Source organism: Corvus cornix, chromosome 19 (assembly GCF_000738735.6).
Source record: "Corvus cornix cornix isolate S_Up_H32 chromosome 19, ASM73873v5, whole genome shotgun sequence".
Classification (NCBI taxonomy): domain Eukaryota; kingdom Metazoa; phylum Chordata; class Aves; order Passeriformes; family Corvidae; genus Corvus; species Corvus cornix.
The window spans coordinates 4,027,730-4,041,603 of NC_046348.1; the positions used below are offsets into that span (position 1 = coordinate 4,027,730).

Sequence of the window (13,874 nt, forward strand, 5' to 3'; positions counted from 1 at the left end):
GTTCTCTTCTGTCACAGGCTGGACTCGACAATCTCAGAGGTCTTTTCTAATTTAACTGATTCTGTGATTAGCAAAAAAGGGCCGTGTGTTCACCCAAGAGCCCGCACCCCACATGCTCTCCTGGCTGGACACCACACGCCACAGAAAAAGGTCGGGGTTTTTGGGGATTATTTGTTTGCCTTTTGCCCCAAACCCCGCGCCTCTCCGCTCCCCCCCCCCAATCCCCTCACGGCCACAGGCTCGCGCGCCCGGGAGGCGCGGCCGCCTCCAGCCAATGGGCGGCGCGTGCGCGGGCGGGGCGGGGAGGGGCGCGGCCAATGCGGGGCGGGCGGCGCGAACGGCGGCGCCGCGGGGCGGGCGGGAGCGGCGGCGGCGGCGCCGCGCGCAGGTGAGCGGCCCCCGGGAACGGGGCGACCCCCGGGGACGGAGCCTCCCCCCCCCACACACACACTGGGAACGGAGCCCCCGCACTGCGCCCGCGGGGCTGGGAGGCCCTCGGCAGCCAGCGACAGGTGGCGCGCGGGGGGGGACAGCCTATGGGGACGGTCCACGGACAGCGTCCCGGCGGCGGTGGAGGGGACGCGGGTGGGATCCGGGTGGTCGGCGCGGGTGGGATCCGGGATGCCGCCGCATCCCCCGAGCTGCGGGAGCCGCCGCCGCGGAGCGGCCGGGGGTGCGCCCGGCAGCTGCAGCTCCGGAGGTGATGGTTTTACCGGGCTTAAAAATAAATGGGAAAAAAACCAAAAACCCTTCTGAAAGGTGGGATTTTGAGCAGTTTGACCGTCATGCCAGGCGTCTCTCGCCGTTTTCTCTAGGGGTTAGAGAAGAAGGTAAGAAGTGCGGTGAGCTCCGTGCAGGTTTGTCACGGCTTCCTAACCCTCCTTGCTGCCCTTGGGATCAGCCTGAGCTCCTCAAAGTTTGGGTTTTCTCGTGGGTCGGTGTCTTGGCCTGAGCTGTCCGTGGCCCTGCCCTGGCCGTGTCAGAGCACGCACCTGGCAGCCAGGCTGGCGTGACAGGGGGGCTTATCTTCCTCTCTGCTTACCTTGGCTCTGAGGGACAATAACCTGCAGCTCCCAAAGGCCTGTGTACTGTGAACAAGAAAAACTGCTGATCCTGCAGAGATAGCACTTTCTTCAGCTGCTCTGATGAAGGTAAAATTACCATTCTGTTGTAGTTGTGACTTAATGGAAAAGGTTTTGTTTAATAGGAAACTGTTGCTTTTCTGTTTACAGTAGTCTGAGATTCCACATTAAGCTTCCCTTCGTTCATTAACTTCCTCCCTGTGAAGCATCTCTGGCAGCTTGAGTTTGTTCTGAAGTTTGACATGGGATGGCTTTGAAGTGTTCCTTTTGAAACTGGATAAGGCAAGCAGAGAGCCGCTATCTCAGTTGCTTGAAGAGAAAAACCAAAGCCAGCGTGCTGGGGCTGTGTTCCAACATGTCCTGTGCATGGTTGGCTGTGTGAGCCCCGTGCTTGGGCTGGGGTGCCTGGTGTGAATGGGATTAAACTCCCGGCAGAGCAGTAAATTTGCTTTCCTGGGCTTGCTCCCTTGGCTTTTGCCTGGAGAAGGTCAGATCTTAGCAACCAGGAGCATAAGCACCAGGCTCTTATCGTTCCAGCAAGGAGTTCAGGCATGTCATGGTTTGGTATGGTCTGAATCTGGGCTTTAGGTCACAGTAGGTGCCAGGCCACCAGGTCCCAACACGTTTCTTTCCTTGAGGGAAGCTGTGTCCGCTGGCATGAAGTGCCTTCTGTCTGGAGCTGTCTCCAGCTATTTCTCCTTGGGTTTGGGATGGTTCTTGTGGGTTGGAGTGGGTTATGTGTGAGTGCTCCCAGAACAGCTCAGAGAAGGTGGGCAGAGCTGCTCATCCAGCTCCTTCTGGAGCAAAGCTGCAAGGGGCTCTCACCTGTCCAGGCATTGCCCCAAAGAGCAGTAAGCTTCCCCATCCCTCCACACAGCCAGAAGGTGCTGTACTTCTGCCATGGCTTTCGAAGCCTGTACTTGCTGCTCTGTGCTCTCTAATGAATGTGTTCATTAAGTCCTAAATGTCTTTTCCTGAAATAATTAATTGTCCTTGCACTAGCTAGACTTTCAAGGTCAAAAGTTTTTCTTTTGCTGGGAAGGGGTTGTGGGATTTCCCTTCCCTTATGGGCTCATGGGGGTGGCTGCAGTAGGAATGTCCTCAGCCTGCAGCAAAGGGGATGTCTGGAAGGATGGTGTCGCAGTGCTCTGTTTGCTGGAGCAAGAAGCACTATTTAGGTGGTGGTCACCACACAAACTTCTGTGGTTTAGACCTTGGCTGGGCACGAAGAGGTGGCAGTGTGCTGTGTCACTGTGCTTCAGCCAAGGCTCTGCTTGTGGAGTACAGCATCTCTTTTTGCTGATATTTGTCCCCTGAAGTTACTGAAGGATGTACTAACCCTGTATTTGTGCCACTTTCTCATGAACTGTGGAAACAACAGTTCTGTTTGAAAGCCACGTCTTCTGTTCAGTGTCAATGCTGACCTTAGAAGAGCCTTTATAGGGTCATTGCTACCTAGGGACAGGGAAAGGAGAAACTTCATTTGTAAGAGGCTTCAGGAAAAGGCTGAGGTTGCTGCATGGCTTCTAGCAGGGTGGTTTGGATCTCCAGAGGAGGTATCTGCCTGGCTGAGGGGCAGAGAGGATAAATCCAGGCACACCAAGCTAGTGGAGAAGGGATGTGTTGGTGAAGAGCTCGGTGTGAGGATTTTGTCAGTGCTGGAGCTGTGGAAGGCAGTTTGGTAGGATCTGAAATCAATATGTGCAATTAGCCTGCCTTGGGAAGATGCCTGGAGAGAGGATACCCTTTAGTGCCCTAAAGCACAGGTGGATGATGGGCAGGTGCAGTGTCGATGGGTCCGTTCAGCTGCTCAAAGCCCTGACAAATGCTGGGTGTAGGGGGAGGCAGGGTCTGCCTACGTGGGAGATCTCCCTTGGCTCCAGGGCCCTGTGGGGATGCTGAGTTAAGCAACACAAGTGGGTGAAAGGTGGGAGGGAAATGGTTTGTGTGAACTCAGCAGCAGAGCCCAGCTTTGGGCAGCTGTAGTAGGAGCTCTCCTGAGTGGGAAGGAGGATGGGGAAGCAGGGCTTTTGGGTGGGTTTTTACCTCTAGCTTCTCCTGCACAGCCTCTGGCAGATGCTTTCTGCTACTCAGCCCTGCCACTGCTGCAGCTTGGCAGGTGGAGAGGGAGGCTCAGGAAGCTGAGCCATCCGTTTGCTGAGAAGGAGCAAGGAAGCAAGGTACCCCTTCATCTTTGGGATGAAAGCAAGGCCTGAGCAATCAGTGTAAAAGCCAAGTACAAAGTTGGTATGAGATAAAATGTTATTGGCTTGTGTCTTAAACTGTAGCAAAGCAGACCCCTCTGAGAACAACCTTGTGAAAGTTCTTCTTCTTAGGTGTTTGTCTTCATGGTTACACCTCTGATTTTCAGTTGTTTTGGGGGTTTTTTTTTGGGGGGGGGGGGTTGTTTGGTTGGTTGGGTTTTTGAGGGTTTTTTTGGGGGGGGGGGGGGTGGGATGTCACTTGCTTTAAGAAGCAAACATCCAACATGGAGGAGGGTGACCCAGTCACCAAAAATATGTGGTTGAAAAAGGAATGTGTGTGGCTGGCTGTGGGAATGATTGAAGTGTGCAAAGCAATTGTTGACATAATGCAGTCATTGAGGCAGGTTTGAAGATTGGTTAGAGATGCCTGTGAAGGATAAAGTATCAGGTACAGCCAGTGAATGAATGGTACCAAAAAATGTCATGTGGTCAAGCATGTTGTTTTAATTGAGTGCTTAAGCTTAGCATGGTTGGAGAAAAGTGACTGAAACCTTCTAAAGAGAACAGATCCTAATAACTGATAAATTGGAGAAGGATACTAATCTGAAAGATGATGGTGGGAAGGAGCGACAGTGATTTTCATCCATGTGTGGGAGGGTGGCTGCTGATCTGTGGTGGTGGGTGAGGTGTGAGTACGTGTGTTCCAGCTCTTCAGAAACAGGGATGTTTCTCAGGCTTGTGTACTTGGCCACAGGTGGTGACTTTATGGATTGAGTCCTTAATCACAGAAAAACATTTTATAGACTTTGTCATTAATGCTGAGGTGCAGTCAAGGATGGCAGAACTTGCAATTCCAACTTGCTTAGGAATTTGCAGACTGCATTTCTTGTTCACTTTTTCTACTGGTTTAAGTTTTTAGAAAGATTTTCCCGTTCCATTGCAGTCTTCAGTTTTATTATATATTTTATATATTCATACCTATTTTATATATTAGATATTCAGTTTGTTTTATACTTTTGGCACAAGTGATATGGATAGAAACAGAGGGAGAAGCACAAATGTCATATCTGTCAAGTACCTGACACTGGAGAAATTTTGTTTGTTATTTTCAGGTGCTGGTGTCCCTGGATGGGGAAGTTCTCCTGAAAGCCAAAACCCTTTTGAGGACACAGCTTCTCGGTGGGCTGAGGCTGGCAGCTCAAAGGAAGGGCTGTCCCATGGCAGCTGGTATCCCACAAAGCTGCTGGTTTAGGGAGTGAACCTGGCTGAGTATGAACCCTTGTGTTTCATTTCTTGATGGCACCCAGTGCATGAGCTGAGTCATGCTTTGTGCATAAGGTGTGGTTTGTTGAGGACTTGTTTCTTTTGGGTTGCTGCCCTGGGCAGGCATTATTTTTGGGTGAGTACCGCTGAAATAGTTGCCGTTCTTTTTGCTAGAATCCGTGTGGGATTAATTTAGGCTGCTTGTGTCTGGGGTGATTTCAGTATTTCTGCAGAGTGGTGGCTGTGAAATGTTGTGATGAATTCGTCAGTATTGTTCAGAGAGTTGATGCTGAAGTTGTTAGCTAGTTAACAGTGGCTGCTCTAATTATTCTGACGTGAGTGTAAACAGCAAGGCTGTGATGTGCTGGAGCAGCACTTGAATATGTGTCTTTCTGGGATGCAGACATGCTCCTCCTTTTCCCTGTCCTGTGCTGTAGTCTCTGCAGAGCAGCCATGTGTGTGCTTTGGACAAGCAAGAAAGCCATGGAAGTCCAGCTTTCCTTTCTACTGGTGCTGAGTGGCAGCTGCATCCCTGAGGGCGGTGGAGCCAAATTCATGGCCTCTTTTTTTTGCTGCCTTCTGCAATTCTCTGTCTCCAGTAGTTTCCACTCACACCAGTATAAGGGAGGACTATGTCCCATCCTTTTTAGAGCTGGTATGCAGAGCAGAGATGGGGCAGAGGGGTTTGTATTAAGCACAGAGCTCTGTGCCAGGATGGAAGAGAACAGATCCCTGAAGGCTGCAGTTCCTGTGCAATATCCCATGAATATTTTAGGGGCGTGCTGATTGTTTTTCTCAGCCAAGTGACACTGTGATTTTGTGACCTTCTGAGGACAGAGCATTAATGACACATTTTGGATGTATGTTAAGTCTCTGTTGCCATGAGGAAACTTCAGGGCAAGACTGTCTGCACAGCTGTGCAGGTAACATTTTCTTCAACTTCAGAGGAAAAAAGTCTTAACTGGCATTCTCACTTGACAGAGATTCTGGTATGGCTGTTGAACTCTAAGCATAGAAGCAAGTCCTACAGACCCATGAGGCTTTCAACTGGAGAAGAAATTTGATATGTAGGATGTTAAATTAAGACAAGACTCATTCAGTTGTTTCCTCTGGCTACAGATTCCCTTGGTAAACTGGAACTCCAGTTCACAGATGGACCCAAAAACTGAGTTCTTAGCATGGGTGTTAAACTAGGGGTTCCATTATGGTGTGAAAAGGAGGAATAAAGTGCTGAGGAAACCCAGGCTAAATAACACCTTCTGAGGATGTGTTAGTGTTGTGTTTGTGACTGATTGGGACTGAGGTGAGAGTGTTAAAATCAGTGGTACCAAGAGGCATGAGATGATCCTACCCTGGTGACCTGGACTGCAGTACCCTGTGTGTGACAGTTCAGTGCTGTGCTGGAGCAGTGCTCCCAGTCAGGTGCTGCTGTTCTCCTCCTGGTGTTCCTCAGCTGTGCCTCTGCTGCAGAGATTGGTCACAATTTTGTCTTGCAGTCTTGTGAGTGCAGCAGAGCTCGCACCACCCACTCTGTAGTTTGTCTTGGTTTTGCTTTGCTTTGGGAGAGTGTATTTATTAACTCAAAGACTATTTTGCTGTCATAGGAGACTTTATCGGGGGTGTCTGTCTCTTCTTCCCCTCTCCCGCTCTAGGCAGTAGTTCAGATTTCCATTCTATAGAACAGAAGTGAGTCCTAAACCCCCCAAAAGAGCTGGTGAGGATGGATTTGCTGTACACAAATAACATGGGCACAGCCCTCTGAAGCCCACAGTTGGAGGCTGTCACATCCACAGTAGATAAAGCTGAAGGAATTGCGTGGCAGTAGGAAAAAAAACGAGCCAGCACAGCTTTGCAGAGTACTGTGTGCATGTGTGTACCTACCTGAGGCTGGCTCTAATTATCACAGCTCCCACGCTGTCCTGCTGTTGCATCCAGCTCTGTCAAAGTTACTCTCAACTACCTCCTGCCTTTGTGCTTCCTCACCATGGTACTGGCAACACGCAGGCATTGCCAGAGCTTTTCTGCTGCCCCTGGACCTCCTCATGTGCTGGATGCAGCTGGTGCCCTTAGTCTGCTCTGCTGCTCTAATTCTCAGAGAGAATTTGGGATGTTCAAAGGGACCCTGCCTAGAAGAGGGTCTGTAGCTGTTGCTTCATGCTGGGTATCTGCTACCAGATCTTCCCTCTCCCTCATTCCAGCCCAGCCCATGGAGCCTTGACTGTTTGCAGACAAGAAGCTGGAAGATGTGTGAGCTGCCTCCTCATTAGGAGCCTGGCATGAATGTGATCTGGGGATGAGCCACAGCTCCATTGGGGAAGGAGGCTTCCTTCCTGCAGCGTGTGAGAAGTGATTGACGGTAGCATGAAAGAAAAAGGAGGGATTTTCCTCTCAATGAGTGGAGTGGAGTGTTGCCTTGGAAAAATGTATTCTACTGCTTCAGAGCTTCCTCCCCTGTCTTTTGTCAGTGCTTACAGATCAGTGTGGAGAAACTGGGAGGGAAGGAGAGAGAACTGGGTTTGGATACTGGTGATATATAGAAGGTGGTAACCCTGTGCCAAAGAAATCAAGGTACTTGAAAGGCAGTAGGACCTGGTGCAGTGTTCCTATGACAAACTATTACAGTACACATGTGGAAGCCGACCACCTAAATGAGTCAAGTCTTAATTTTGACACTTCCTAACACCTGGTTTTAGAAATGCTGTCTGGGTAGTGCTGTTCTGGGATATTATTTGTGCTGGAACCAAGGGTTTGGGTTTGCTTGCTAATGGTGTGCCTGCTTCAAGTGGCAGTATGAGGACAGGAAATTCATCTGCTGACCTCTCACTGATGAGGTGCTTTGATGCTGAAATCTGGATTGACCTTTCTGTAGCTGTCAGGCAGCTTGACTGACAAAGTTCAGTGATGTCTGAGGCGAGCAGGCACGGTGTAAAACAGACCTGAGATGAGTCTTTTAGCCCTTCTGTGTCAGCACCTCATCCCCAGGCTGAGAGATGGGGCTGGAAAAGTGAAAGATGTCCAAGTGTAGATTGTTAGGCCAATCCTTGCTGAGTGCAGGGGGAACAGAAACGTGTCCTCTCAGGGCTGGGGTATGGGGTTACTGCATGAGCAGGGTGTGATTTGTTATAACAGGGAGAACAAGGTCCTCTGGCTCAGCTTGTCCTGTGGTAGTGGGCATGAATTTCAGTGTTCTTAGCTGTTTTATTAATGTGCACTTCCAGGTTAGAGAGATCAGGCATCTCTTCCAGGGTGCTTCCACACTCTGATCAGGCTTCTGCTTTGTCCTTTCTCATGCAGTTTGATGTGAGCAGTGCTTGTAATTTGCCTTGATGAATAGTGAAAAGGCATGCTTTATTCATAGCAAGTGCTTGGAGTCCATTCCTTAATGCTGGGTAGATTGATTTAAGTCTGAATGCAGAATGGAACTGGTATTTTTGGTTAATTTTCGGAGTTTGCTGTTTCCAAGGAGCTGAAAAGTGTCTCTGCTCCACCTGAATGCCACTGGATCTGTCTTCCATGCAGAATGATTATCACAGATGCAAGAGGGCAATATGAGATAGTTCCCACAGGTGGGACAGGTTCTTCTGTGGCACATCCTCTCAGCCACCCAAAGGAATAAAAGAGCAAAACCAATACAGCTTTCCTTGTGTTCATCCAAACATCTGCTTGCTTGCCTCATTGTTTATGGTGTTAACAGCATAAACTTCACAGCAGGGACCAGCATTTTCTCTGTGCAGCATCAGGCTCAGGTGATAGCAGTGTCTGAAGTGCCACAGTAATGGAAAATAAGCCTCCAGATCTGAATAAAAAAATGGCAGATGCTCTGGGGATGCTCAGAGCATTTTGTTATCTAAAGAGAAGTCTTTTTGACTCCAAAAGCAGCATGTTGCTGGGCTGCCTTTGGTTCTGTGCCTGCCCAGTATCCCAGGGGAAGCCCCCTCCCCTCATCCCCAGGGCAATCCCTGCCCCTCACTGCCCTCCCTTACTTGCTCATGCCATGGCTGCAATGCCAAGGGATTTTCAAGGTTTTGCTGTGAGCTGGATAAAACCACCTGGATTCACTGAGGGTGTTTTGTGGTTACTGCAAAGTGCTGAGAGTCTCATTCCACTAAGGTCTTGTGGAGGAAATGAGACCCAGAGTCTTTAATATTCCATGCTCTTTAGGTATGAATAAATTTTTCCTTGCCCTGAAACCTTCTCTTGCTGTGAAATCCATTCCAATCTCTTTGTCTAAGACAATCAATCTCCTTCCTTTCCTCTCTCCTCCCATGCCCCAGCTTTTATTAACCTAGAAATGTGCTGACACTTCACCATCAAACTGGTTAGGGAGCTCTGCAGAGTATTTTTGCAAGTTGTCAGCATAGCTGCCTGCAAAAGAGGGGGAAGATGGCTCAGAGTTGCTCATCTTCTGGGGAATTTGGTTTTCCTAGCTGATGGCTTTCTTTAAAAGTGTCTGACAGCCCCGTCCATGTCCTCGTCTCTACCCGTTCCCCTCAAAAGGAAGGGCATCATTGTGTTTTAGTACATTTATTTTGGCAATGCTCCCTCCTGTATCACATCCCTGTCCCACCATGCACATGTACTGACTTGAGCCTCTCTGGAGCTGTCCCTTCCACTGTCATGTCCTGTGCAGTTCTCGTTCTACTTTCTTGGCGAGGAGCCCATGCCTCACGCTGAACCCCCTCCTGCTCCACTTCCCAGGAGGCTGAGCTATCCAACAGAGGAGCTGTTTAGTTCCTATGTGGAATTGCTGCAGTAACCTGAATTGGTGGCAGGTGTGGCTCCTCAGGGGCCTGAGTGAAGCCCCTGTGTTTTCCCAGAGCAGGTCCAGCTGACTGCATTATTTGGGATGGACTGAGCTGAAGCTTATTTGGACCTCACAGTTGATACCTTAAAGCAAAGTCATCCCAGCCACTCTTTATTTGCTGCCATTGAGAAACACCAGAAACATTTCCAGCAGCAACTTGGCTGTTCCAAAGTCCTTGACCTCCTCTGAACTGCTCTGTGGCCCTGGTATCTCCCAGGCTGAGCAGTGCTGGTAGTTGGAAAGTTTGAGCCAAATAACATCAGCTCTCCTGATGTCTTCCAGCCTAACAGTACCTGGCTCTTCCTGCCCTGCACAGCCCCATCCCCTGGCTAGACAGTCCTGTGGAGATTCACCAGAGCCAAAGGATTTGTGGGGATCTGCTGAGTAGCTCCTGGAGGCTAGCAGGAAGCCAAGAGCTGGAACACAGGCCGGTGAGCTGGAGGGGGGTGGGAAAGCCTGTCCAGAAGGGACTCTGAAGGACCTCTGTTAAGTCTGAACAGCCACAGCATCACACAGTTGGGAACCTGACTGCAAAACGTGGAGCCTTAAAGGATGTGACTGGGAAAGGAACAAAACACCCTCTGTCGTGCCCCTGGGCTCTATGGCCTTGGGAATCCACATCCTCCTTGCCTTGTTCCTGTGCACAGCTGGGAACACTGTTGGATGTCACTGGGACCAGCTGAAGCCAGTCAAGGACTAAGTGTGAACCAGCAAACTCTCAGAAGCAAAGGAGTTACTTTACTTTGGAAGCTGCAATGGAAACACCTCCTAGGCATTGGGGAGGGTGGTGCTGATGCTGATGAAAGCAGATTCCTGACATGAATACCAGCTGGAATGCAGCTGCTGCTTCATGTGAGAAGCTGGAAGCCTTTGGGTTCCCCATACCTCTCACAGGTGCTGGGAAGCAGCTGCTCCTTCCATAGTGCCAGGCAGGTCCTACATCCAGCTCTGCAGTGTGTTAAACCAAACATGCTCTGGTGATTGGGCTGGGCAGAGTCTCCTGTCAAATTAATTTGTTCTGGCTACAATTTTGTCTGCTTGGAAACTTGTCATTTTCTAGCCTTTCAAGACCACCTCCCAGAGAGCATGGGAATTGTAAGTATTTAGACATATAATAAGAATGATGTAATTAAAATCCTTAATTTTATTTTTCTTGTTTGAGTGTAATTCCTTTGATTTAAAGGGTGGTAGTAGCTAATTGGATTCTGGGCCAGACTTGCACAGGCAGCCAGGGGGAAGGGACTGCAAATGAGTCTAGCCAGGAAATTGCACATTTAAATATAGTTCTTGGTAGGGTCAGCAAAACACCCAAGGGACAAATTAAGAGTAAAATTTCTGCTGTAATGTGTTCATTTAGCTGCAGACATCATCTTAAGAAAAACAAGGAAGCTTGGGAGTGAGAGGAGCAAATATCAGGATAGATGTCCCATCTGCAGTGTTCTGCTGCAAGTCTCTCATAGGCAAGTGCATCCTTCTCCTGGCTCTGGGCTGTCTGGTACATTGGCTGATCCCAAGAAGAAACCACTGAAGGGATTTTGGGGTTTGTGGGTGTTAGTGGCTTCACTGGAGGATGGAAATCCATAGTTCACATAATGCTGTGGGGCTGCTACTGCTGTTACCAGCTTTGGCACAGATCACCTGGATCACACTGTTCATCAGGTGGAAGGGAGATGGGACCAGCCACCACCCACTGCATTGTTTGGGTTAATGGGGGACAGCTTTCCCTGTGAGGCTGCTGCCTTCTTCCCAAGTGGGCGGCTGGGATGGTGCATCCCACTCCCATGGGTACTGACCAGTTTCTCTGAACTGGCATTCAGGAGTGTGACTGGAGTCTGTGGCAGGAGGTGGATTCAGCCTGGAAAAAAAAGAATTCAGGGAATCGAAGCACTGGGTTTGTCCCTTTGGAAATCTGCAGCCTTGTGTTTTTCCTGTTGGGACCTGTGACCCTTTCACAGATGGACAAGGTCATTGTCCCTGCTGGGGACCTGTGTGAGGAGTAAGCAGTCAAAGCCCGGGATGCAGGACATGGAGCACATCTGGAGTAACCCCTGGCTGAAAGCCAACACTGCTCTCAAGTTTGACTAACAACATGAATTTTTTAGCCCTGCTTATCTCTTGATTTAGGCATAGCTCAGCCCATGTGCAGCAGAGCTCACCTACTCCTTGGTGGCACTTAGGGAACAGTCTGAGTTAGTCCTTGGCAAGTGTAATTTCCCCTTAAGGCTGATGTAAAGAAATGTTGCTGGTGATGGGAGATGCAGAAGAGCAGCTAGTTTTATGTTTCCCAGGACCTCAGATCCAGCTCTTGGTGCTCCCTCTTTCATTTTGACTGTGTCCCCAGGGGAAGGCCAGTGCTTAGGGAGGGAGGCAGAGCTTGTTGGGAATGAAGCCTGATCCCACACCCCTCCCCTCTCTGAAGGACTGCAGACCTGTTCACTCGAACTGGTAAGATTCCACAAAAGCTGGGGATCGTCCCACCTCTCCTGCAGTGTATCAGCTGGAGGGAGAGCTGCCTGGCCACTGGTCTGCAGGTGTGACCACTTGCATTGTGCATCGCTTGTTTTGTATATTCTAATTAAATTATTATTAATTATTTTCTCTTATTTTTCTATCCTATTAAACTGTTTTTAACTCACAAATTTTACGTTCTTTTCCCCTCAGTTCTCTCCCCCATTCCTGGAGAGGCGTCTGTGAGCAAGCAGCTGTGTGGTGTTTACCTGCCTGCCAAGCTAAACTACAACTTTTAAGCTCTATTTTTAAAGCCTGCTTTGATTCTAAGCTCTTTGAGCCAAAGCTTGCCTTTCTTACAGCATTAAGCACAGTGGGGCAGTGAGCTCTCTATTAATTGATGCTGTTGCCAGGCTATTGAAAAGTTGTAATAACGTGGCCAAATTTTTAAGTGTGGTCTGGGCTTTCCGCCTGGATGTCAAAAAGGGAAAGCTAATTACAGTGTGAACCAGGGAGAACAGGCTGGCTGGAAGGAAATGTCATTAAGGTTCTCCTCAGGTGCCAGGTCAGCCCATGTCAAATCACAGCTGCCTCAAACTCTAAATTTCTTCCTCCTTCAGTTAAACTGCTACCAAGTGATTTCTTGCAAGTGTAACCACCTTTTATAACAAGAGAATGAAAACTGGCTCTTTTCTTTACATACAAACAATAGAGGCTGGGCTGGGACTGCAGAAGCAAATAGAGGAGGGCAGTTTCTTCCCTGGCCCTGTAGCACTGTGCAGAGTGCCTGCGTTGGCTCCTGCTGACCCCAGGTTGTGGTCATGGGGCAGTGGGTGTGTGTGTGGTTTATCCTCTCTGACACCATGTGGAATTGGTGCTGGGATGCCTGCCTGAACTCCCCTGTTTGCCTGGCAGGTGTGGCACAAATAGTGCTTTCTGCACAGGGTTTGTCGTGCTGCGGAGCTCAATTCCCTACAGTGTTGTGGAGACTGAAAGAATAGCTTCAAATTGGTTGTAGACTAATTCAGAGATGTTCTGTCAAGGCTCCCTGAGTGACTGCTTGAAGCCAGGAGGTGCTGTCAGGAGGCCAAATGCTAAACTTTTCCTCATTATCATAACTATTTTTAAGCTCTTAGTTTCTGCAGCAGCACTCCTCCCAACATCCACTGCTGGCCGCTGTTAGAGACAGAAATCAGGGCAGGGTGGATACATGGCTTGACTCAGTATGGCTTTTCCTATAAATGGTCTGCTGGCTTGTTTTCTAGAAGCTCTTGACCTACATCTCAAACTTGGGGCTGGTTCAGGAAGGAACAGCAGTCACAGTTCCATAATGCACATGTGGGGAGAGTTTCATCTCTTGCAGCTCCCTCTCGGCATGGAAGGTCTTGGTGTCAGCCAGGACCAGGTAGGACTAGAACCGTGTAAATCAGTGCTTTCTGTAAAAAAATTAATTTATTTAATCTGTTTTCCTTCTGAAATGAGACCCTGTGTGAAAGACAAGCTGGATACCTGCTGTGCATCTCTGTCTGTCAGTCCCATCTCTCCCTCTGCCATCCATCTGCTTCTGGAGCTTTCGTCCTCCTGTACTCAAGTGTCTTGCTGTGGTTAGGGCTGCAAGGATTTGTTACAAGTTTTCAAGGAAATAGATGTCCAGGTAGAGGGGGAAGATGTTATGGTAAGGGAAAAGTGAGGGGCTCCAGTCATTACTTCTGCTCGTACCAGGAAAAGGTGGCTTATGCTGCTTCTCTTCACCTTCTCTCACCTTGATGGCTCTCTCCTGCCATCATTCTGGTGCCATTCTTTCCCTTTTCCTGCCCTTGATGCTTGGTCCTGGAGGATCCTTGTCCTGTGACCACTTCTGAGGCTGAGCAGGGACTGCTCTGATTCAGGGCTGGGCTGCTGGCCAAAATTTGGGTTATTTGGAGAAGCAATGGACAGTGATGGTGGGGTGTGTGAAGACCAAGCCTCAGAGCTACTGCATGCTCTCCGTGGTGGAGCAGAGAGCTTGGGGGCACCTGGGAGGTCCAGAATACAGGTAGGTTGCCTGATCACAAATTATACAGAAACCTGAAC

At 49.3% G+C, this 13,874-nt stretch overlaps 1 protein-coding gene across 2 annotated transcripts in view; it reads left to right on the plus strand.

Moving 5' to 3' along the window:
• Positions 1 to 439: 439 nt before the first annotated feature.
• Positions 440 to 13,874, plus strand: part of CAMKK1 (calcium/calmodulin dependent protein kinase kinase 1) — a 94,627-nt gene continuing 81,192 nt past the window's right edge. Inside the window, exon 1 of one of the 2 annotated variants that reach the window (XM_039562761.1) lies at positions 440 to 512. The gene's annotated coding sequence lies outside the window, so the exon portion shown is untranslated. Of the gene's footprint in view, positions 513 to 8,692; positions 10,449 to 13,874 lie in introns of those variants that run through there. The other variant, XM_019287601.3, reaches the window with a different exon arrangement.